Source organism: Cupressus sempervirens, chromosome 7, assembly GCF_028749045.1.
Source record: "Cupressus sempervirens isolate cs-2001-9-10 chromosome 7, ASM2874904v1, whole genome shotgun sequence".
NCBI lineage: Eukaryota > Viridiplantae > Streptophyta > Pinopsida > Cupressales > Cupressaceae > Cupressus > Cupressus sempervirens.
This window is the reverse complement of record NC_143124.1, coordinates 72,119,943-72,145,423: the sequence shown is the minus strand read 5'-3', so window position 1 is coordinate 72,145,423 and position 25,481 is coordinate 72,119,943.

Genomic DNA, 25,481 nt, shown 5'->3' with positions numbered 1-25,481 from the left:
CTTTTAAGGGGTTTGGAGGCATTTTGGGCTCATTCCAGAACTTGATTTTTGCTCACTTCTTTGTTGTTCTTCAGAGGCTGCCAAACCTATGGAGAGGGAGGCCAAAGGATGGGAGTTTGTAGGTTTCTAGGAAGGCTAAGGATGGGATTTTGAAGCCATTCGATGTGCATGCTCATGCAGAGTTTGCCTTTGTGTTGAACAGTGCAGATTTGTGGCTTTTCGGGTGTGTGTTTTTGTAAGAGTTTGATGTTTCCAGTTGAGTATTTCATATCAGTTTGGGTTGCTGCTGTATTTCAGACTTTTAGATGTTAAAATATAGCTAAATATATTTATTTGGTTATGATTATAGTTCTGTGATAGATTATTAGTGTTTTTGTGGTGTTTTTGAGCTATTTTGTGTTATTTTCGAGAGCTCGATGAGCATTTTTTTTAATCCTCTGTTTGGGGGTTGTTGTGTAAATGTTATATAGATATGGAAATGTCATTTTGTAGGCTATTATGCTACTGAAATTTCTATAAAAAAATTCCACTTTCACATTTATTAATAATATGTGAAGCTGTGAAGTTTTTGGCACTATTTCTGGCATACCTGATTTGGGGTTTATTGAGAAATTGGTGGATCTTTGAAATATTGGTTGTTTGATCTTAAAGATCTGATTAGAGGCTTAAAATATCATAAAAAATCAGAAAAGGGACATTTTAGTGGTATCAGAGCTATGATCTTGCCAACTTGAGGGTTTGTAGAAGTTTGCATGTCAGTTTTGACAACTACCCAAATCTTACATGTCAAAATTTATGGTTGCATGCTACTTCTAATCATTTGCATGTTAGTTCCTGGTGAATTTGGTGGTGTCATGTTGCTTCTAATCAGTTTCATGTCAAAATCTATGGTTGCATGCTACTTCTAATCATTTTCATGTTAGTTCTTGGTGAATTTGGTGGTTGCATGTTGCTTCTAATCAGTTGCATGTCAAAATCTATGGTTGCATGCTACTTCTAATCAATTGCATGTTAGTTCTTGGTATTTGAAGAAGTTATAACCTATTGGGGTTACACTCTACTTTATCTAGAATGGACAGGTATAGTACAGAGTCTCAGAGGACATGATCTTGGACAATTGATATCCAGAGTCAGAATAGTAGAAAGGATGGTTATTTAGACATTCGAGATAAAATTAGGAAAATAAGCCATGACATGTCTGAATAGTTGGTTGAGCACCACCGTATAATGAATGACATGTTGTCAAACCTAGCTAAGGTGGATAAGTTGACTGGATTTTTATTTGGTAGATTTTCTCACAGGGTAGATGACACAATTACCAAGAACTTACATGTGGAGTTTGAGAAACTAGCTTATAGCCAAGCTGAGGTCTCAGATTCTACTTTACCACAGGAGGTAGTGAGAAAGGATATTACATAGATTGATAGTAATGGTCAACTTGATACTCAAATTGAGACAATTGTATATAGGTTGTAAAAGGGTGATGTCATAGGTATTCAGAATGGTATAGTTACAACATGTAGTGACTACAGCATAGTGGGTTCAGATGATGATTATGAGGATGTTTTTGTTCATGATGGCGAGATACCTTGTAGAGATGAGCAGACATTGAGAATTCATGACTTTGCTGAGAAAGAGTACCAGGCATAGTTAGATGCTTCAACACATGAGGTTGAGGCTGGTAGTACTTCACATGATTTGTCCAGTCGGTTGAAAGTGGACAAAGACAGTATTGTGACTTCATCATCTCATCATGACAGGTATGTGGAGTTAGTTGGAATTGGTCATATTACTTAGGTGAGGAGTTTTCTTAAGTTACCAGCTGATTCTAGTTTACAGATATGGACTTGAGATTGTTATATTGGCATTTGGGATTTAGTTGACTAGAGATCTTTAACACTTTTTGGTAGCAGTCTTTGTTTGGGTGCCATCATGGATTTGATTAGCCGATTACATGGTGTTGTCTTTTTTTGTGCCAGTAGCTTGTCCGATGCTGGTATTAGTTTTTATACACCGATGTTGGGCTTTGTTCATATATCTAGTCGACTATACTTGCTAGAATGCGTTGATGATCTTTCATATTTGGTAGTGTGTACAGATGAGTCCCAAGATCATATTGGCATTGATGACATCCAGGAGGATGCAGTGGGTAGTTTTGAAGACTTAGTTTCCTTGGTAGTTTCTTTTGGTACAAAGGAGTTAGACATCAGTCCTACAATTTTTGATACTCCATATGTTGATATGAGCTTTGGAGTTGATTCATAGGATATGGATGGTAATACTCTAGAGACTAGTAACTTTGAGGATACTCCTTTAGATAGTGCATCAGAGGAGGTTTGTAGGAGACATTCTAGTCAGTGCCATCATGTGTCTAATCAGTTGAGAGTTAGTGAGTGAGACATTCTTATTGCTTGCCAACATTTTGATGCTACTCGTCAGTTTTTAGCAGTTTATGGATGGGGTTCTCCTACTAGTGATGAGAAGGGAGGCAGTTATCTTTCCTTGATAGAGTTCCACTCTTTATGGGAGGCTATATAGATTTTGAGACAGGATTATATGTAGTTGGTAGCCGATAGAGATTATCTTATGGAGTGGGGCAGTACAGCATACGATGCATTGTTGGCCAAGGAAGATGAGGTGAGTGAGCTTACTCAGCAGCTTGAGGTGACTTCTAAGATTCTTGAGAGTACACAGTTGGCTTTCAAGGAGTCACAGTTTCATTTGGCTAAGGTGACCATGGAGTTAGAGAAACTACAGTCTTTACCAGATTCTATACAGTCACAAGCTATGGTGTCTGGTGATCCGAGGATGTCCATGGTCAAGATTGTCAAAGATAGTGGAGATGAGGATGCATCCATCCTTGATAATAACATTGGCATATCAGGTTTGTCCCCACTAGAGTCAGGTTCAATTGAGTTGGGTTCTACAACAAATTGTTGTGGTATGCCTAACATGGTGGTGACCTCTAGTACTAATGGCACGAAGACTAGAGATGATGTATCAAAGACCATGTGTGATGTTGGTGAGCCGACAGTTGGCATGGTTCCTGCTAGTAATACTAGTCCCTTGGCAATGTCTTTAGAGGTAGTAGTCAGTTCCAACTTGGTTAGTGATTAATTGTAGTTAGTTACATCTGGATTGCAGTCTAAACCACTAACTAAGATTGGCACATTCTATCGACATTAGATTGTGAGGTATGCTCATCAATTCACCTTTGATGACCATGTTGATGAGATGATGATATAGAGATGTACTTTGGTTCCTAGTGCTTATCATCAATTATGGGATAGTTTGATGCCTTGAGATGACAGTTGTGATGGGCACGACATGGCGATAGGTCCTGTAGTTGATAGCTTGATAATACATGACTTAGAGCAGGAGTTTTGGAGTGATGCTTCAGCGAGTGTTGTTATTGATTCTACTCCTTTGGCTATGACATCTCCTAACTTAGCTGGTCATCAGTCATAGTGGTTTGTATCACTTGTTCATGGTGAGCTATTGACTGAGGTTGGTTTTTTTTTATCAACATTATATTTTAGGGTATGTACATTAGTTAGCATTTTATCCTTGTGCTGAGGAGTTGATGGTAGACAAACTTGGTTTGGGTTCCATTTCTTGCTATTTATCTTGTGATGGCTTTTCAGTATTAGGGGTGCATGGGAGTTATGGTTATGAGATAGTGGCTGGTGATCTGCAGAGTTGTGTTGACTGTAGGAGTTGTACAGTGTGTGGATTCTCCATACTTGGTACAGTTTCATTCGGGAGCATTCACCATTGTTGCAGAGTTGGATTGTACATTCCGTATAGGCCAGTGGGATGCATTGATGGTATTTACTATGTTGGAAATTTGATTTTTCCACTTTTCTTGAGTTTTGATGTTCTAAGAGTTTGTGTCTTGTGGGTTTCTAACTATGGAAGTTGTGACTTTGGAGTTTGGTTGAGCAGTAATTGTTAGTTTGATTATGGATTCCTCTTGGTTATATTGCAGAGGATATTGCAGGAGCCTATGTTAATTGACAATAGTCTAGTTCATGAAAACATTTGGGATCCAGGTGGATTGATTGGTCTATTGTTCAACCATTGCTTGAGAACAAGCAATATTTGGAAGGGGAGGACTTGTCATGTCCCCTTTTCAAATAATTAAAAATAATAATCTTTGCTAAGGCAGGCAAGCCCAAAAAGATGAAGTTTCAGAAAAAGGGGATATTCTTTGGAAGCTAATGGACTAATAAATGAAAATTATTATTAAAATATTTTTTATTAACCCCTCTTGGACGTGAGTTAGGGTTATGCCCTCTTTTAAGGGGTTTGGAGGCATTTCGAGCTCATTCCAGAACTTGATTTTTGCTCACTTCTTTGTTGTTCTTCAGAGGCTACCAAACTTGTGGAGAAGGAGACACAAGAATGGGATTTTTTAGCTTTCTAGGAAGGCTAAGGATGGGAGTTTGAAGCAATTCCATTTTCATGCTCATGAAGAGTTTTCCTTTGTGCTGAACAGTGTAGATTTGTGGGTTTTTGGGTGTGTTTTTTTGTAAGAGTTTGGTGTTTCCAGTTGAGTATTTCATATCAGTTTGGGTTGCTGCTATATTTCAGACTTTTAGATGTTAAAATAGAGCTGAATATATGTATTTGTTCATGATTATACTTCTATGATAGATTATTAGTGTTTTTGTGGTGTTTTCGGGCTATTCTATGTTGTTTTTGGGAGCCTGATGAGCATTGCTTTTATCCTTTGTTTGGGGGTTGTTGTGTAAATGTTATATAGATCTGGAAATGTCATTTTTTAGGCTGTTATTCTGCTGAAATTTCTATAAAAAAATGTCCACTTTCAGATTTATTAATAATATGTGAAGCTGTGAAGTTTTTGGCACTATTTCCAGCATACCTGATTTGGGGTTTAGTGAGAAATTGGTGGATCTTTGAAATATTGGTTGTTTGATCTTAAAGATCTGATTAGAGGCTTGAAATATCATAAAAAATTAGAAAAGGGACATTTCAACATATTCCAAGCATATTATATACAAGTGCCAAGCTACAATATGTGTCAAGCCAATAATACATTATGTGTTGAGTCACTCAGGTACTGAGCAACTAGATAGTGTTGAGTGAGTGTATGTGTTGCATGAACATTTGATGTCAAGAAGTTCTAGTGCCAAGCAAGACAAAATTACAGCAATTTCTGAGTATGAGTGTTATCAAGTGTTGAGTATTAGAACTATCAAGTGTTGAGTAACATAGATTGGGCATAGTTTTTTATGATGGCACAAACAAATATGTAAATCATTTTTGAGCTGTGATCTTTAGGAGAGAAGGGTGAATCTATTTGTGGAATAGCTAGGAAATTACATGCAACCAATCAAAAAATAGGAATGGTAAAAAGGCAAAATGGCTGAATCTAAGTTGTAGATTCATACCTAACCCTAAGTCTCAAAGTCTTATTAATGAAGATGAAACCCAAAAACTTCTTATAAGTACAAGAAAGGATTGTAGAAAAGTTTACATACACAGAATTAACATTCATGAAGACTTAGAGCATAGCATGAAGGAATGAATTGCATAATCAATGAGAAGAGACCAACGAATGAAGGATAAAACAATTGTTAGATCAGATTAGAAGGATTCAAGAGATTAGTGTGTGGATTTGATCTTTAATCAGGAAACCAAAGCCAATCATAAGATCTATGCCTTTACATCCTAATAGGTGATTTTGGTAAGATCTCTTAATAGAGCAGTCCTAACAGACTTTAGTAAATCCTTTAATAGGGTGACATTCCAAGTGAATGTTCAGAAGTCCTTTAACTAGGCACACTTCTAACAAGGCGTTGAAATCCTTTAATAGGGTAGGACATAACATTCTTTGTAATTCTTTAGAAGGTTAGGTCTTTCATAGGGAAGATCATGGGAATGGTAAAATCATGTAACCTTAATAGGTGAACTTTATTGTTGCAATAGTGAAGATTTGTGGGTGTCATCCCCACCCTAGTTTTACTTTTTCATTTGAGGGTTTCTAGGTAATCATGTCTTGTGTCAAGTGTCTATGTGAATTTATTTACTTTACATGTTATTTCAATTATTTTATGCATGTATTCATTTTATGGTTAAAAATTTTATCGGTTCAAAGGTTAGCACTTCAAATTCACCCCCCACCTCTCTGAAGTTTACTTTCCTAATTGTAATTGCAACAACTTATCCTAGAATAAGTAGGGCTTTCTTTATACTTTCAAGTTAAAAGTATACATGTTTATTTAGATTAGAGATTCATTGTAAACCCTACAAGGAATTCATACCTTATATAATTCTGAGGGAAGCAATAAAAACATGCTTACTTAATTGTAGTGAATTTATATTGTCTTTAATGAAGTAATATACTAAACTTAAGAGAATATTTGTGAGAAGAAAAATTTTTCACCAAAAAAATTTCTTATGACTCTATTGGGGAGTCAAAAAATTGACACCCTGGCTTGTTCCTAAATTTTTTTATAGTAATTAACCATGGTTTTATCACATGATGATATTTTTCCTATGTTGTTTCCCAATCTAGAAATCCACAATACAAATGGAGACTTGGTCTCTAATTTAAATTTGGTAGCTTGGGAATTAAGAATGAGAAATTGACAATACCAAAAAGTCATGGTGCTTTATTTTTAGATTATGAGTATTATTTTGAAAAAAGAAGGAACATTTTGGCTACTCTAAATGACCCTGACTCTCATGATTCTAACTAGAAACTATAGGGAGGCTTTTTTATGGTAGCTACTGGCTTTCACATCTATCTAAGTGTTAGCTAGCCTAAAAGTGATGAGAAAGAAAAGTTGAGATCAACTTGAATTTGTGTTTTAACTTCTTTACATTTGAAATGTCCCATGTCAATAGGACTTACGTTTTTTCTGATTTTCTCTAATTTACACGAACTTACTCCTTTTTGTGTTTAACATATATATTCAACATGACTTGCAAATAGATATAATAACAATATTCTTAGCAATTTTTAGCTAACTCAATATAATTAGATATTCCTTTTCTTCATGTTTGTTGGTATTAACATTTCCATACCTTTATATTAATCAGGCATTCCAATTATAATGTCCCCTCCAAATTGTATTCAAAATTAAGGGATCATTATTTTTAATTACTTATATTTATACATCAATATTACCATTAGCCTATGTAAAAAATTCTTTTGGATGCATCTCCCCTTTTCTAGGAGCATATATCTTTTTAATAATTGATGGTATCTTTCTTTTAAAAATCTCTATTGACTTACATGGTACTTGCTAAGATTTTTCTTCCATAATTAGTTCAGTAGAATACAAACTACTTTTTTTTAAATGATTTGCTTGGTATCTTTCCTTATTCAATATTTGATCTCTATACTCACTGCTACCTTTACTGTAAGACTTTCTTATTGTAATTGAAGTGTTTGGGTATATCTGATAAATAATGGCTGCCTTGTTTAGTTATTGGATTGACTAAATTCTAAAGCTTTTGAGTGTTATCGATATATCCCCTGAGTTTGATATTTATCATTGTTTATCCTGTTAGTCTCTAAAACCTTTATCTACTTTTAATAATATTTTTCTTTATCTTTATTTCAACATCTTATCACTACATTTGCTTCTTTAAATTAATGATTGATGTAGTATGTCTTTTAATCACTATAATATATATATTTTGTTGCCTCCAATTCATGCAATCACCTTCTGTATGTTGTGAGATGGCATTTTTCATCAAGATTATCCTTCCAATTGTTTATTTGATGTACAAGTTATTAAATTCCTCTCCATCATTTTTATTGACTTCTACTTTGTAAAGTCATGGCTGCGATGAGCATGTTATGATACTTTTGTTCACCTCCATAGAAGGGATTGCCCCTATGTATGGCTTCACTACTTCAACACCTCATCTACTATCGAGTCTTCATCTTGCCACTTACTAGACATTTTTTACTCCATCGCTCCCTAAAGATGGTTACTCTGCACATCAAGTGTTCGGTATTTATGAATGTGTGCAAGTGGTTCTCCCCATCTTGTCTCTATCACTCCTTTTGATTAGACACTCTAGTTATAGCCATTATCTTATGGCACTAATGGGATTGTTGGGTCAATTATATACATTGGTGGCAACCCTTCTTTGATGGTGTTAGATTAGTACCTAATAATGACTAGGGTTTCTTAGTGATATTTCTATGGTTTGTTCTTCATAAGCTCTCCATGGTAATTGAATGTGTATCAAAAATTAGTAGCCCCAAAATATCCATCAATGCAAATCCTATTTTCTTCACATGCTCAACCAATTGATGGCCCAAAACTTGTGTTGTGACTTGCAAGGTCTTTGTCAAGAACTATGGGTTGTGCTTTTTGAAGGACTTTTGTAATGCCTTAAAGGTTGTCATAGCCTCATGTTTCTACATGAGTAATGATCTTGAGAACAAGCCACCCACTAGGTCATTTCTAGCCCACCAGTTATAGTTCTGCATTGCTCATTTTAGTTTTTTCTCAACCCAAAATTTTGGATGGACCACCTTAATATCAATAATTTCCAAATGCAATGTTGACTAGAGTAGGTCCATAGCATTGGACATGAAAACTGAGACCATTTTTGAAGGATACAACACATGCCTTCAAGTTGTAGAGAAAAATTCCTCCCCAATAGTACAAATCATATGCCAAGTAGAGTATGAATGCACAATGAACATAGTATCTAGCACAACATCATCCAAGGGATGAGGAAGTGCATCTTTTTCCAACAACAGTTGAAGCATTATTCTAAAATTTTTGGGGAGGATATTTCTATGATATTGATAGCAAGAATCACATTTCACACGGGCATCATGTGGGAGTGACATCCTGAGATCAAATGTGATGATAGGCACAAAAAATGTAGAGATCGTAAATGAAGAAAAAGGAACAATTTTTCACATCTTAATTCTAAGGATAGTAAAGATGAATTCCCCATCACACACTCGAAGGATATATTGTACCTACTCCCATGTGAATAATAAAAGAAATGCCACCAAAATTAGAACCCAATTGCAACTATGATGGTCGAAGTACAAAAAATGACACCTCCAAAATGATGTTGAAGAGAGTGTTTTGTTGTTGTGTGTATTGAGAGGCTATACAAATTTTCATTGAAAATAATTAATATCAGCCTTGATTAATGCTTAAAGTTCCTTATTTTTAAATAAGAAACAAATTCTACTATAATGTTGCAAAGGTATTCCCATTGCACCCTAAGTTTGAGAGATAATCAACAACTTTATTCCCCTATCTTAGAGTATGAGATAAATAGACCTCCTAGCATTGATCCATAAGTATCCAATTTTTTTGCAAAATATAATTGAGCTTCCAATTGAATATTTCTCTCTTAGTGTAGGCATTGATAATTACTTGTGAGTCACCTTCAATATGAACTCTAAAGAACTTCCCCCTTTTTACTAAAGCAAGACCAACAAGCAATGCTTGAGCTTCTATAATATTGTTTGTATTGTCTAGAATTGGAGCCATCGTAATCACTAAAAAAAGACCATTGCAATTTATAATGCAAGCTCCTAATTATGATTTTCCAAGATTACCTCTAGAAGCCTAATCAAAATTGAGCTTCACAAATCCTAGACTAGGTGGTAACTAGTGAACTGATGCTCTATCAATTTTTGGATGTGGTAAAAATGATGATCGCCAACTGGTTGGAATGTCTAATGATTTCCATTCCCTAAGAATCAAACTATCCCATGAAGTGATAATAGGATTTACCTTACAATAAATTCTACAATTGATCTTTCAATGCCTTCTAGAAACTTGTCTAAGGAAACTAATTCTTTTATAAAAACCCTCTTATTTCTTCCAAACCAAAAAGCCCATAGAACTATATTTAGGGCACACTTCCAAAGTCCTAAGAACAAGGCCCTTTGATGTAAACTCAGCTAGGATTAGAAAATGTCCCATAAGGTATTTGGGAGTGGCATGAAAAAACTTAACATTTTTAATAAAAACATCCATCATTGATATGTTGTTGAACATCTTACAAAAATATGATCACTAATCTCCAATTCCTCATTGAAAAGCACACATTTGAAAGTTGGAGCAATATTAAGTCATTCTAGCCTATCACTAGTTAGAATCTTTTTCTTAATTGTAAGCCAAGAAAAGAAACCTGCCTTTGGTAGTACAACATTATTCTAACAAAATGAGTATGCACATGATGGGGTCTTATTTGAAGCAATTCTCTAAATGAGCTTATATCCCTCCTTGATTGAGTAATTACCTTCCTTAACTGGAGCCCATCTCAACTAATCATCATAATCAAAATGAAATGCATGTCTATCAAGAAGAATGGTCCAAAACATAGACTTATCCTAATAGACTTATCCTAATCAGCTAATGGTAAGAGGTTTGGGTCCTTCCAAATAATTTTTCTAGTGGATAAACAAACTGCTGAAATGTAATGAATAACTTACTGACCCCACAAAGCCTTAGAAGTTGTTAAAATATTATGGACATCAAGAAAATTAATTAATGGTGGTTGGAGATTCCATGAGTCTCTCCAAAAACTAATCTTGTCTCCTTTTTTGAGCTCCCAGGTCACATATTTCAAAATAGTATTTCTAAAAGAAATCATAAAATCCCAAACAATGGCACCCTTTGGGGGGTCAAGGATGGAGAAAATCCTAGATGGCTCTCTATTATCCAAATATTTTTGCTACATAATTTGGCACCAAGTATTATGAGATTTATGGTACATTTGCCAAATTAACTTACCCCCAAATGCCTCATTTATTTTTGACAAATCATGTACACTCACACCACCAATAGGGGTATAAGCCATATCTTGTAAAGAAACAATTGGAATATTCTTAACATCTGTCATGTTACCTATCCATAAAAATCCTTTGATAATTTTTTAAATCTGAAACAGGATCAAAGTGGGAGCTTTAAGGACAACCAAATAATAATTTGATATAGCTGAAAGTACTGAATTGATAAGCATAATTCTACTTGATAAAGAAAGCCATCAATCTTTCCATGAAACTACTTTACTTTTGATTCTTTCAATGACCAAAGACTAGTAGCTTATCTTGTCAGATCCCATAAAGAAAGGTATGCCCAAGCATTGTATAGGAAAAAAATCTTCATGAAAGCCCAAATTCTCATAATTTTATCTAAAATAACTTTGTTTGTATTAAAAAGAAAAAAAAATTGACTTTTGAGGATTGATTTTCTACCTTGAAACTATTAGATTGTGGTGATTGATCAGGAAAGTACTATGCATACTTCATAAATTCTTTGGGGCTCAAGGCATCCGCTTGAAAAAAAAATTTGGGACCCTATTTTATCAGTATTTTGGGCTGACATGTAATTATTAATTATAACCCTAAAGTGGTAAAAATACTTGTATAAAAGAGCTTAGGGTTAGGGATTGTTTCACATGTTGTGATGCAAAATTGTTTCTTGTGGTAGTATTGAGTTGTAAGGGATTACAGATTGTAATCAAGTTATAATCTCTAGATCGTAATAATATTGGACTTGCTATTTGGTGGATGTAGCCCAGGGATTGGGTGAACCATGTTAAATCTTGGTGCCTTGTGTCCTTTTCTATGTCATCTATTATTTTCTATTATTGGTTATATTTGCATGTAATTGTTATTTTTGTTTGTGGTTTAATCCTAACAAAACCCTCCAAATAAAGCTGCAATGTACTCTTAATCTATATGGCCTCTAAAATCTAGGACCTACCAAATAGGAAAGTATTATCTGTGAATAGGGAATGCATGACTAATAAAGAAGTACCCTAAATCTTAACACCTTGCCAATTCCCTAGTGTGTTATGAAGCTTAATAATCCTACTGAGAGTTTCAACCATAATCTTGAAGATGATTGGGGATAATGGATCACCTTGACAAACCCCTTACATGGAAGGAAAGAAGCTTGAGCCTTTCCCATTGATGATAACTAAGAAACATTCCCCTGAAATACATGTTTTGATTTATTTGCACCAGCACTTAGGAAATCCCATTTTTTGAAGAACTTAAAAAAGGAAAGACCAACATACCAAGTCATATGCTTTCATCATGTCCAATTTTACTACAAAGGATGGTAATTGGGAAGCATTGATAGAATGTAAAACTTCATGAGCAACCAAAGCACCTTCTAAAGTTTCTTGACTCGAAAAAAAACTTCCCTACTCAAGAGATATAATATTTGGAATAAGATGTTTTAGTCTCAAATATGTGGCTTTAGTAATAAATTTATAAGTAAGATTGCACAAATAGATGGGCTAAAAGTCTACAAATGTTTTGGGCACTTTAGTTTAGGGATTAAAGCAATATTAGTGGTGTTGAAGAATTTAAGCATGGATCTAGTCTTTCTAGATTCTTCAATAGCAGAAAATAGATCCCACCCAATAATGTCCCAACAACTTTGAATAAACAAGGCAGCAAAACCATCCAAACCTAGAGCCTTGTTTGGAGGAAATGAAAAAACAACCTTTCAAATCTCAAGTAAAGTAATTGGAGCCATGAGTTTTGAATTATCTTCCTAAGTCATGATCGAAGGAGGAATTACCTTGAGAAAATCACTTACTTGAGCATCTAGTGGTATTGGATGTTCACCTAGGGATGATAAGTTTTTGAAGAATTTGATTCCTTCATCTTGAATTTGAAAAATGATTTTGGCCGCACCTTTTTGTTTAGCTAAAGCATGAAAATACTTAGTATTTTTGTTACCTTGTTGAAGCCAAAGTTGTCTTGATTTCTGCCTCCAATATTCTTCCTCTCTACAACACAATTCCTCCCATTCAAGCCGAAGATGTTTTTGTTGTTCATAAGTATCATTTTCTATGCCATGTTCAATGATAAATGTATACATATCATTTAGCTATGATTTGATTACTTCTTTCTTCTTAAAAATATTTTTGAACTCAAAATGATTCCATTGTTTAATAAGGGTTGTAATGTGATTTAATTTGTTTGCAAATTGATCTATCTTAGAACCTTGGATGAATGGGGCACTAACCCACCATTATTTTATTAGAGGAAGAAATTGTGGGTGCCAAAGTCACACTCTTTCAAACTTGAAAGAAGAGAAATGTTGTTTCTTATCCCCATCAAATCTTTGGACTAGAGATAGAGAAATAGGAAAATGATCTAAACTTGGTGAGGCTAAAATTTTTGAGTCAAATTGAAAATTTTGGAGTTTCCATTCTTGAGAAATTAGAAATCTGTCTAAATGAATAGTAATTTGTACAAATCCATCTCTCTTATTAGTCCAAGTGAAAGAACCTTGTGATGGAATAACATCCATGAGATTATTACTATCCATAAAGTATGAAAAATCCTAATGGTTTTTATAGCGGGATAGAACCCCAAAATTTTTAGAATGATCCAAAATAGCATTAAAGTCACCACCCATAATGATATTTGAGGAATCTTGTGTTTGTAACACTTGAGAGATGCTTGTCCAAGCTTTAAACTTGTCTTGCATTAAAGAGGGACCATATACATTTACTAAAAGAAAAGGGATATCAAAGTCTAACATGTGAAAAATTTTCCAATTGGAATTCTACTAGATGAGATGACCTTGAATGGTTTGAGGGTTCCATAAAACTGCAAGACCTCCAAAAGCTTCTAATCTTGGAGAGTAAAGTAAAGACCAGTTTGACCATTTGGAAATTGTTCTATCAAATGATTCATGTGAGAGTTTGGTTTCCGAAATCATAAAGATGTTTGCTTTCATAGAATCAATCATCTTCTTGATTCTAGACCTTTTGTTAGAGGCATTAATGCCTCTAACATTCCAAGAGTTGAACTTCATTGTGGACAAGGAGAACCTCTTGTTCTCCTTTTCACATGCTTGGAAAAAATGAAAGTGCCATCCAAAGTTGTTTGAATGCCTATTACAATTTTATTTTTGGTCTTGGCTCCTTTTAATCTACCTTTGGATTTGGGATTTTTGAGAGTCAATAAGAATTTAGCTTTTGGTGAATAGAATGAATTTGATGATGATAAAAAATAGTCAATGAAGTGTTATTCTCTAAATCAATGGGGCTAAATAAATTGGAAGAAGGCATGTTGATAATAGTATCTACATAGTCTGAATTTGACATGATTTGATCATTCTAATAAATAAGTTTTTCTAGACCTAATACATCCTCATTCCTAGCCAAACCTATTACATCCTAATTGTTAGCATCTACACAATCTGAATTTGGCAAAAGTTGATCATTCTAAAAGATAAGTCTTTCTATGCTTGATGCGTCCTCATTATTAGAGGAATGAACCATTAATTGTAATTCCTTTTGTATGTCAAGGACATTATCCAAATCATTTAAATTGTGACAAGTCTTCCTAGATTTCATAAGTGTCATATTATTCCAATATTGGAATTGTTTAAGGGGCTCCTCAATGTTGGAATTAATATTTCCAGCAAGGAGATATTCTTCGTCAATAATTTCATAGATGATGGATGTTTCAATATCATACACAATCTAATCACTAATCTTCCAGGCCTTTTGGTGGAAAATTTGTAGTGAAGGCTTCAAGATCTCCACATTTGGAGACAGAAGGTCACTCTGACAGTATCTCCTAATATTGAAATCCAACAAGTTTTGCAATTTTAAATCTTGTGAAGACTCAAAACCTTTGAAGGCATTTTTGAATTTTAGCCAAACAGGTAAGGGTAATTCCAAATATGGGTTTGATATCTTCCTTTCACTAGAAATTAGAATAATACAAAAGGAAGTATCAACATTTTGGGTTGAATAATGTCAATGAGAAGTCTTATGAGTGCATAATGTTGGATTTGAATTTAGCACAAACTTCTGTAGTATCTTGAGAGGGGACATGACAGTCCACTCTTCCTCAAATTGCTTTCCCTCAAGCAATTAGATCCTTCAATGCAACTCTTTCTAATCTTGAAATGACAATCTCACAATGAGGTTAGAACTAAAAAATATTTCATTAAATCATTAAAAACAAATAAGACTTATCTTGATGTATTATAGTGCTTTTGATTCTCGTCTTGCTAAGTGTTGTTTTCTTTTTGGATGAGTAAGCTCTCAGAGATGTGTAGTCTCTATCTTAATTTCTTTGTAAGAATTGTTAAGAATGCCCTTGATTCTTGGCACTCATTAAAAACATATACTATAATATATGAAAAAAAATTCTCAAGTATATATATATATATATATGTATGTATGTATGTATATATATATATATACTCATTAAAAACATATACTATAATATATGAAAAAAAATTCTCAAGTATATATATATATGTATGTATGTATGTATGTATGTATGTATGTATGTATATATATATAAATATATATATATACATACATACATACATACATACATATATACATATATATATATATATATATGTATATATATAGATATATATATGTATATATATATAGATATATATATATATATATATGTATATATATATATATATGTATATATATGTATATATATGTATATGTATGTATATGTATATATATGTATATATATGTATATATGTATGTATGTATGTATGTATGTATGTATGTATGTATATATGTATGTATGCATGTATGTATATATATATATTACTCTATGAGGACATGATGCAGACACAAAGTATGCACATTAATGCATGAAGACACAATGTGGTGCAGGAGCACATTAAATTTGAAGAAGACAAAGATATAAAAGCTAGAGAAGCCATTTGTAATAAGTTGTCAAAGGAGGTCTTAATATGATAAATAATGTAAAAATATTTATTTAATTGGTGAATGGATCTATTGACATCCATCTAAAGTCATTTGAGTCATAATGTTGGTCTAGGTTGGATTTGTATGAAAGTTGTAATGTAAAAATGCATAAAGTGCATAAAATGTTGCCAAGAATGCAAAAGGGTCAAAAGAATGTAATGGGTTGGTTTAAAAGGGTGGTTTGGAAGTTATAACCAACCAAAAAATCTATAAAACTGTATGTAAGGTCGAACCAAAGCATGAAGGAAAGGAAGTGATACATTTTGAAAGAAATTTGGTAATATCCTAAGTTGTTATTTTGATTGGTTTTCAGTTTTAGTGTTGGTTACAGGTCTTGTACGACCATGTACAGCCTGGAAACCATGTAAACTTTGTATATTTGGATAGAGAAGTGAATAAAATTTCTTTTGGATTTGGTTTTGATTTTTTTCATTTAGAAATGAAGAAGTTATGCAGGGTTTTGGCAAAGCTTATAAATTCCAGATTTGAGAATGACCAACTATAGCCAGATTGAAACGTTTGGTACAGGAATATTTTGGAAAATAAAGACCTCTAAAAATATTCATTGGAAAGATACATGAATAAAATTTCATTTCCTTTTGGTTTGGATTTTTTTTATATAGATTTGTGAAAGTTATGAAGATTTGAGTGAAAACTGGTTTTTAAATGCCTTCAATGGTGTTGCAGGCAAAGATTTGTGCTTATAGATTGATTTATGCATTGGATAAATTAATGGCTTATAGATTTGGAAACTAGACTCAAAAATGGATGATTTGGAATTGGTTTGGGGTTATTTGAATCTTTTTTGTGAACGTTATGTGATACCCTAGGCAGGGTTACCAATTTTGATTATGGTTTATGACAGAAAATATGGGTCTCGGTTCAGAATACATAATTCATAATCTGCTTATTGGATTGGTATCAGATTTGGATATGTTTTAGAATTACTAATTTGGAACAACTCCTGCAAAGGGTTTTTCAAGAAGATATTTAGAACTGAAGTTATGAACAATGCAATCAGACATAGCAATCTGATTGTGTGAGTGAAGATGTTGTTTTTATTGGTGTATAATGTCAGGGTTCTTTGTTGTAATCTTTGAGATGTTCTTGGTTCCTTGAGGGTGTACCAGCCTATTGTGAATCCCTTGAGTTGAACTAAGATTCCTTAAAGATAAATACAGAGGGCTCTGCATCACAATGCAAACACAAAGCATACACATGTTAAAAGATTTGGTAGATTCCTTCATTTAATTATAAATTTTGTACTATTAGAGTTGGTGGTGACTAGCTCTTTGATGGATAGACCTGTATCATATGTTATTACTCCATCCATTATAAAAATATTATTCAATCTTGTAAATTATTAAAAACATAAGATCCTCATTCCCAATTTAAGCCCTTCATAAGGAGAATTTGGGATTAGATGCCTATCTCCTAGGGGAGTGCTTCCTGGGGCTCTAATTTATATTACATCTCTCCACTAAGCTTCTCTTTAAGACCTTATGGATAATCAATCTTGATTTATCCATCCTTCCTAGGAGGTAGTTCTTCCTCATCCTAGGCCTTATGGATACCTACTCTGGGTGTATCCATCCTTACATATGCATATGATTTTCCTTAACATTATGTACTGTCCTTTAGAGAATACTCAATTCCCTGCCTCACTTCCCTGAGAGTTTAAAATTATAAAGTATATTGTGAAGTCATTCAAAGAGGTTAGCTCTCTTCCTTAATTCCTTCTAGGGATTATTATGCTTTATTTTGCTCTTATTATTGGCTATTTGGAGTATTTTGTTCCTTCTTCCTCCCAGTCTCAAAAAATTCAATATTTTGCAAGAATTTATCATGAACTATAAGAAATCACTAAATTTATAATTGGTCTTATATATGTTTGATTAATATTCTTTTTTTTTCCTTGTGAGTTCCATCATAACATTGTTGAATTAACTATTCCTCTTATTTGAATCCTTCCTCATACCACTCATTTCTATTGATTTTCATCCTTTCTTGCATGATGACAATAACATGTCATGTCTATTTTGATATGAGATGAATGTTATTTGTTTAGATGGCAATCAATCTTGAATGAATAATGTGTTGATGGTCATCATAATATTATTTTCCAAAGGTCAAGTGTTCACTTCTTCTTCCACAAGTTTGTTAAAAGGTTATCCACAATTCTACTATGATGTTTTGTATAATTCAATAATATGTCTATCACAAGGTATCCACAATCTTTTCTTACATTTTCACATACTTCACCTTCACTAATGATTCTTTGTTCTTATATGCTGATCATTATTTAAGACTCACCTGACATGATGGCAAGATTATGCTCTGATGCCATTAAAATGTCCCATGTCAATAGGACTTAGGTTTTTTTCCCATTTTCTCTAATAACAACATCCTTGTCAATTTTTAGCTAACTCAATATAATTAGATCATCCTTTTCTTCACGTTTGTCAGTATTATCATTTCTATATCTTCATATTAATCAGACAGTCCAATTATAATGTCCCTTCCAAATTTTTTTCCAAATTAAGGAATCATTGTTTTAAATTACTTATATATACACACCAATACAACCATTAGCCTATGTAACAAATTCTTTTGGATGCATCTCCCCTTTTCTATGAGTATTTATCTTTCTAGTAAGTGTTGGTACCTTTCTCTTAAAATCTCTTTTGAATTACAGGGTACTTGGTAAGATTTTTCTTCCACAATTAGTTCACTACAATACAAACTACTCTATTTTAAATTGTATGTATGCTATCTTTCCTTATCCAATATTCAATCTTTATACTCACTTCTACCTTGGTTGTAATACTTTCTTATTGTAATTAGAGTGTTTGCATATATCTGATAAATAATGACAGCCTTGTTTAATTATTAGATTGATTGAATTCTAAAGCTTTTGATTCCTATCAATATATCCCCTGAGTTTTATATTTAACACTATTTATCTTGTTAGTCTGTCCATCCTTTATCTATTTAATAATACTATTCTTTATCTTTAATTCAATATCTTATCACTATGTTTGCTTCTTTAAATTAATGATTGATGTAACATGTCTTATAATCACTGTAATATATATAGTTTTTTGTCTCCACTCCATGTAGTCACCTTCCATACATTTTGAGATGGTCTTTGTCATCAAGATTATCCCTTCAGTTGTTTATTTGATGTGCATTTTATTGACTTCTATTTTGTAAAGTCACCACTTGAATGAGGATGTTATGATACTTCTATTCATCTCCATAGAAGGGATTGCCTCTTTGTATAACTTCACTGCTTCAACACCTCATCTACTACTAAGTCTTCTTCTACATCTTTCCACTCACTAAATAATTTTGATTCCATCTCTCCCTAAAGATGGGATCCAATACTCTTTTTTTGGTTACTTTTCATGTCAAGTGTTCTGTGTTTACTAACTTGTGCAAGTAGTTCTCCCCATCTAGTCTCTATCGCTCCTTTTGATTAGACACTTTAGTTATAGCCATTATCTTATGGTGCTAATGGAATTGTTGGGTCAATTATATAGGTTGGTGGCAACCCTTCTTTGATGGTGTTAGATTAGTACCTAATAGTGACTGGGTTTTCTTAGTGATATTGCTATGGTGTGTTCATCATAAGCTCTCCATGACTCGTGCTTGGTTTTTCTTACCATAAATGTTTTTTGTCTCCTCATTCTATGCTCAAATAATGATTCTGAATCATTTTCTCAACTTGGTGTCTCCTCTTCCAACGTCAACTAGATAACTCTGTAGTTTCTATCTTCTTGATTTTTTTTTATTATCATCATCCATGTTCTCTAGAAAATCTCATGCACATCTCATAATTTCTTGTACCACTCTTATATTTATGTCAAAAGCTATGAGATTGAGGCGTGTACCAATTCTCTAATTATAAACAATATCTAAATCAATAAGCTTTTACAAATATAATTATTTAGATCATCTACCAAGAAGGCTTGAGTATTAATTATTTAGTTACACCTTTGTATTCATAATGAGACACTTAGTTTCCTAATTACTAATAGGTTAAATAATTGTAATCGTTCAAGATTATTACATCTACTATACTTATATTCATGAATGATTATTATTTTTTACTTTTTTGTCAAAAGGAGGGAAACCATTGAATATATTTATATTTTATTAGAACTGATTCAAAAAGGTTTAGTTAGAAAAGAATGAAGAAGAAAACTTGGCCTACTCGCACAAAATACAAGTCACTGATATTTACAACTTCTTATCTTGACAAAAAATTGTTCATTCAAAATATAATTTTGAGCAAATAAAATAAAAATAAATCATATTTGAGCATTTTTTAATCATGTATCAAAAATTCAAAATTTTCTTTTCCAACCTTACTCCATTTCCTCCAAAGTTACACATGTCTCTTCTCATGCATATCCTAATTCTTTTGATGTACTTTCCCTTTGAATAATGGGAGAGTTTTCCCACCTTGATTTGTTCTCAAAATTTGTAGCAGGAAGGGGTTGTCCAATAGCATCTGAATCCATTTGTTCACAACCTACCCCAATTTTTGGACTAAGTACCATGCCAATGCACTTAGTTGGTGATCACTAGTTCTCATCATATGATTGAAGACATAAATCTTGGAATGCACTTGAGGGATGTCCGTCATGAATTTGATAATCAAAGTTGGAGAGGTTCAACATATCCAAGAGAGCATAACCAGTATGGGTAAATTTTTCTTCTAGCTAATATCCAAGAGCCCTTGTACTGGTTTGTAGGGAAACTTTCATAATGTAGGGATTCTATTTTTCAAAGGCTTTCTAAAGAGCATCGAACATGACCAAGTGTTCATGTCACCTTAATAACTGAGATCTTTGAAAGAGACCACCCACTAATGCATTTCCACACCATAAATCATAGTACTACATAGCAATTATGAGTTTTTTTTTTGTTCTAGAACTGGGGAAGAACAACTTTTGCTACCAAAATTTCTAGCAATTGAATTGATTGTAGCAAGTCTATGGCATTCAAAATAAAAATGGACAAAACATTTGAAGGATATAGGAAATGTTTAACAAAAGGGCATAAAATTTCTTCACCAATTACCTACCAAATACCCTGATGATTTATAGGAGAATTTATGGGGAAAATCTCTGCCAAGATCTTGTCATTGATATGCAAAGGCAGAATAACTTCATTGACATTGGGGTTAATCCATATATGATGATTTTTTAGCATCAGAGACCAATGAAACTGGTTGTAGGACTAGCACTTAGCACAAAGCTCCATGGACAAAGACAATTTACAAACAAAGAAATTTCAATATCACTCTTCTTTGTTGATGAATGAAGCTAAATAAGCTACTATCAGCATTTATAAAATAATAAAAGATGCCTTCATAGTACCCATGTAGGATAATAATGGTTCACCTTTTATAAATATGTGCAAATCTTATGAAGGACCAAACCATGTGAATATTTTGCCAATGTGATCTTTGTATTGATCTCACCTTATGTAATATAACCATGCAACCAATGTTAAATCAAATTGTAACTAGGTGATGATAGCTTACATGATGTTAGGTAGTGAAAAAGATATTTGTGGGAGATTACATAACATCACCAAGTATATGCTAGAATGATTTCATAAACGGATAGTAATCAATACTTAATTTTGACAAACCACTAAATTGTTATTAATTAGAAGTTACAAATCTTTGCATTTCTCAATAAGATTTGATGGTCGCATTTTCAATTTAGTAAACCCATTGCAACCTAAATTGGAAAGATAATCTACAACTCTGTTCCCCTCTCTATATGTGTGCGATAATGTAACCTCATGAGGCTAATCAATTATAATCCAAATTTTCTTAAGCACATACTTAAGTTGCCAGGAAAATGATTGTCACTTGATGCAAGCTAATATTATAACTTGAGAATTGGGTAAGTGCACCAAGTTGTGTTTCCAAAAGTGGGGTATAAGTGAAAACCTTTTTCCTGAAATCAACAATTTTTGAACTTCAACAAGAATTTGTAGATAGTTGCACTCAAAATTTTAAGATATGACAAAAACAAAAGTCATAGTCCTTTGAATCTAGTTTTTAAAATACTAATTTTTTTCCAAAATGGTTTAGTTTTAGGTCCTCAAAATAGGGGGCCACAAAAAGTCATACTATTTATTCAAAAAAAAAAAAAACACAATACAAAGTGTGCCCCCCCTAAAATTTTTAACTTTTTTTTTTGAAATTCTTTAATCGCTCTAGTCAAAAATTACTTAACACTATGTAGTTTATCCTAGATTTTTCAGGTAATTTTATAATATGTATTTTTTTTAAATGATTTTTTTAACTAGACACATCCCAAAAACATGAAATATCTATGTGTTCACCCTAGAAATAATTGAAAACTGATCTAAAAACAAATCTTTTTTTTTTTTTCAAAATGTGTAGAATGGAGTCTAGTTTCTAAACAACTAATTTTTGGCAAAATTTGATAAACGAGCTAAAATCTACAGCCCAATTAGTACATGGTGGTTTTTGACAAAAAGTGGACATACATTCAAAAGAAATTATAGATGAAAGCCTTGAAATAGTTCAAATTAAAAATAAATTATATGGTTATATAGCTAACACAAAGACCTACAATATCATGTAACCTAATCTTATTGATGCCCACCCACAAAGAATCTTGAAGGAGAGCACACAAGAAAAATCAATCATTTTTTATATGTTTCAAGAAAAACATATCTCAGACCTATTTATAAACTCTAAATCTATGGGTTGGATCTCCAAGGAAAAACCAAGCCTTAGGCTTGGTTTTAATGCAAATATTTCAATAGCACATATGCCCTATAGTGTGTGTGCACTACAGCATGCACATGCTATTTAAAGCTTTTGAGTTTAGGTCTCAATAGCATGTGCACACTATAGTGTGCACACACTATTGAGACCTAATTAGTGTATAGAGAAGGAAGAAGAGATGCAAAGCAAGAGCAAAAGAAAGGGGGGAGATAGCTATGTGTTCATGAGAGAGAGAGAGAGAGATATATAGATAGATAGGAAGTAGGAAATGGGAGAGGGGAGAGAGAGAGAGTAGGGAATGGGAGAGAGAGGAAGTGAGAGATAGTAGGGGTGGTAGAGAGAGTATGGGATGGGAGAGAGGGGAAGTGTGAGAGAGAGTATGGGTGGCAAAGAGAGAGTACAAGATGGGGGAGAGAGATTGAGAGTAGGGGATGGGAGAGGGAGTGGGAGAGGGAGAGAGAGGGAGGAATGGGAATGTGTGTAAGAGAGAAAGTATTGGATGAAAGAGAGAGGAAGTGTGAGAGAGAGTAGGGGTGGCAGAGAGAGTATAGGATGGGAGAGAGAGATTGAGAGTAGGGGATGGGGAGAGCGAGAGAGTATAGGATGGGAGAGAGTGATTGAAAGTAGGGGATGGGGGGGGGAGAGAGTAGGTGGTGGGAGACAGAGTGGGAGAGGGAGAGAGAGAGAGGAGGATGGGAGTGCATGTGTGTGAAAGAGAGAGTAGGGAATGGGAGAGGGGAGGAGAGAGAGTAGCTCAAGAATAGGTAGGGGATGCGAGAGAGAGAGTAGGTAGTGGGAGAGGGAGAGGGAGAGGGAGAGAGAGGGGAGATGGAAATGTGTGTGTGTGTGTGTGTGTGTGTGTGTGTGAGAGAGAGAGAGAGAGAGAGAGAGAGAGATTAGGGGATGGAAGAGAGTGTCAAAATTCAAGAAAGAGTAGGGGGTGGTAGAGAGAGAGTAGAGAGGGAGAGATAGAGAGTGAGAGAGAGAGAGAGAGTGAGAGAGAGAGTAGGCATGGGAAAGGGAGAAAAAGAGGGAAAGAAAGTGAGAGATAGAGTAGGGGATGGGAAAGGAGAGAGAGGGGTAATGGGTGTGTGTGTGAAAGAGAGAGTAGGAAATGAGAGAGGGGAGAGAGAGAGAGAGAGTAGGGGATAGGAGAGAAAGAGACTAGGCAGTGGGAGAGGGAGTGGGAGAGGGAGAGAGACGGGGGATGGGAGTGTGTGTAAGAGAGAGAGTAGGTGATGGGGGAGAGTGTGAGAGTGTGAGTGAGAGTAGGGGTGGTAGAGAGAGTGAGCATAGGGGATGGGAGAGAGAGTAGAGAGGGAGAGAGGGAGAGAGAGAAGCAGTAGATGATGGGAGATAGAGGGGGAATAAGAGTGTGTTTAAGAGAGACATGGTAGAAGATGGGAGAGAGAGTAGGTGGTGGAAGAGGGAGTGGGAGAGGGAGAGAGATGAGGGGAATGGGAATGTGTGTGAGAGAGAGACTAGGGGATGGGAGAGAGAGGAAGTGTGAGAGAGAGTAGGGGTGGCAAAGAGAGAGTACAAGGTGGGAGAGAGAGAGAGAGAGTACAGAATGGGAGAGAGAGTAGGTAGTGGGAGACAAAGTGGGAGAGGGAGAGCAAGAGAGAGGAGGATGGGAGTACATTTGTGTGAAAGAGATAGAATAGGGAATGGGAGAGGGGAGAGAGAGAGAGTAGAGGATGGGAGAGAGAGTAGGAAATGGGAGAGGGAGTGGGAGAGGGAGATAGAGGGGAGATGGAAATGTGTGTGTGTGAGAAAGAGAGAGAGAGTAGGGGATATGAGAGAGTGTGAAAATGTGAGAGAGAGTAGGGGGTGGCTGAGAGAGAGAGTAGAGAGGGAGAGAGTGAGAGTGAGAGTGAGAGTAAGAGAGTGAGAGTGAGAGTGAGAGTGAGAGTGAGAGAGAGAGCAGGTGATGGGAGAGAGGAGAGAGAGTAGGGAGAGAGAGTAGCAGATGGGAGAGAGAGACTAGGTGGTGGGAGAGGGAGAGGGAGTGGGAGATGGAGAGAGAGGGGGGTGGGAGTGTGTGTAAGAGAGAGAGTAGGGGATGGGAGAGTGTGAGAGGGAGTGGGAGGTGGTAAAGAGAGAGAACAGGATGGGAAAGAGAGTGAGAGTAGGGGCTAGGAGAGAGTGTGAGAGAGAGTAGGGGGATGGGAGAGAGTGTGAGAGAGAGTAGGGGGATGGGAGAGAGAGTAAGAGTAGGGGATGGGAGAGAGAGAGTAGAGAGGGAGAGAGAGAGTGAGAGAGATACTAGGTAATGGGAGAGAGAGAGAGAGGGGGGGGATGGGAGTGTGTGTGAGAGGAGAGATGAGAGAGGGTGAGAGAGAGTAGGTGTTAGGAGAGGGAGAGAGAGATTAGGAGGTGGGAGAGGGAGAGTGAGAGAGTAAGGGATGGGATAGGGGAGAGAGAGTAGAGAGAGACAGAGAGAGTAGGGGATGGGAGAGAAAGGAAGTGTGAGAAAGAGTACGGGTGGCAAAGAGAGTATAGGGTGGGAGAGAGATATTGAGAGTAATGGATGGGGAGAGAGAGAGAGAGTACAGGATGGGAGAGAGTGATTAAGAGTAGGGGATGGGGGAGAGGGAGAGAAGGAGGTGGGAGAGGGAGAGTGAGAGATAGGAGGATAGAAGTGCATGTGTGTGAAAGAGAGAGTAGGGAATGGGAGAGCAGAGAGAGAGAGAGAGTAGCTTGAGAGAGAGTGTGGGATGGGAGAGATATTATGTGATGGGAGAGGGAGTGGGAGAGGGAGAGAGAGGGGGGAGAGAAATGCATGTAACAAAGAGAGAGTAGGGGATGGGAGAGAGTGTGAAAATGTAAGAGAGAGTAGGTGGTGGCTAAGAGAGAATAGAGAGGGGGAGAGAGAGAGAGAGTGAGAGTAAGCTAGAGAGAGTAGGCAGTGGGATACATGAGAGAGAGAAAGAGAGAGAGAGAGAGAGAC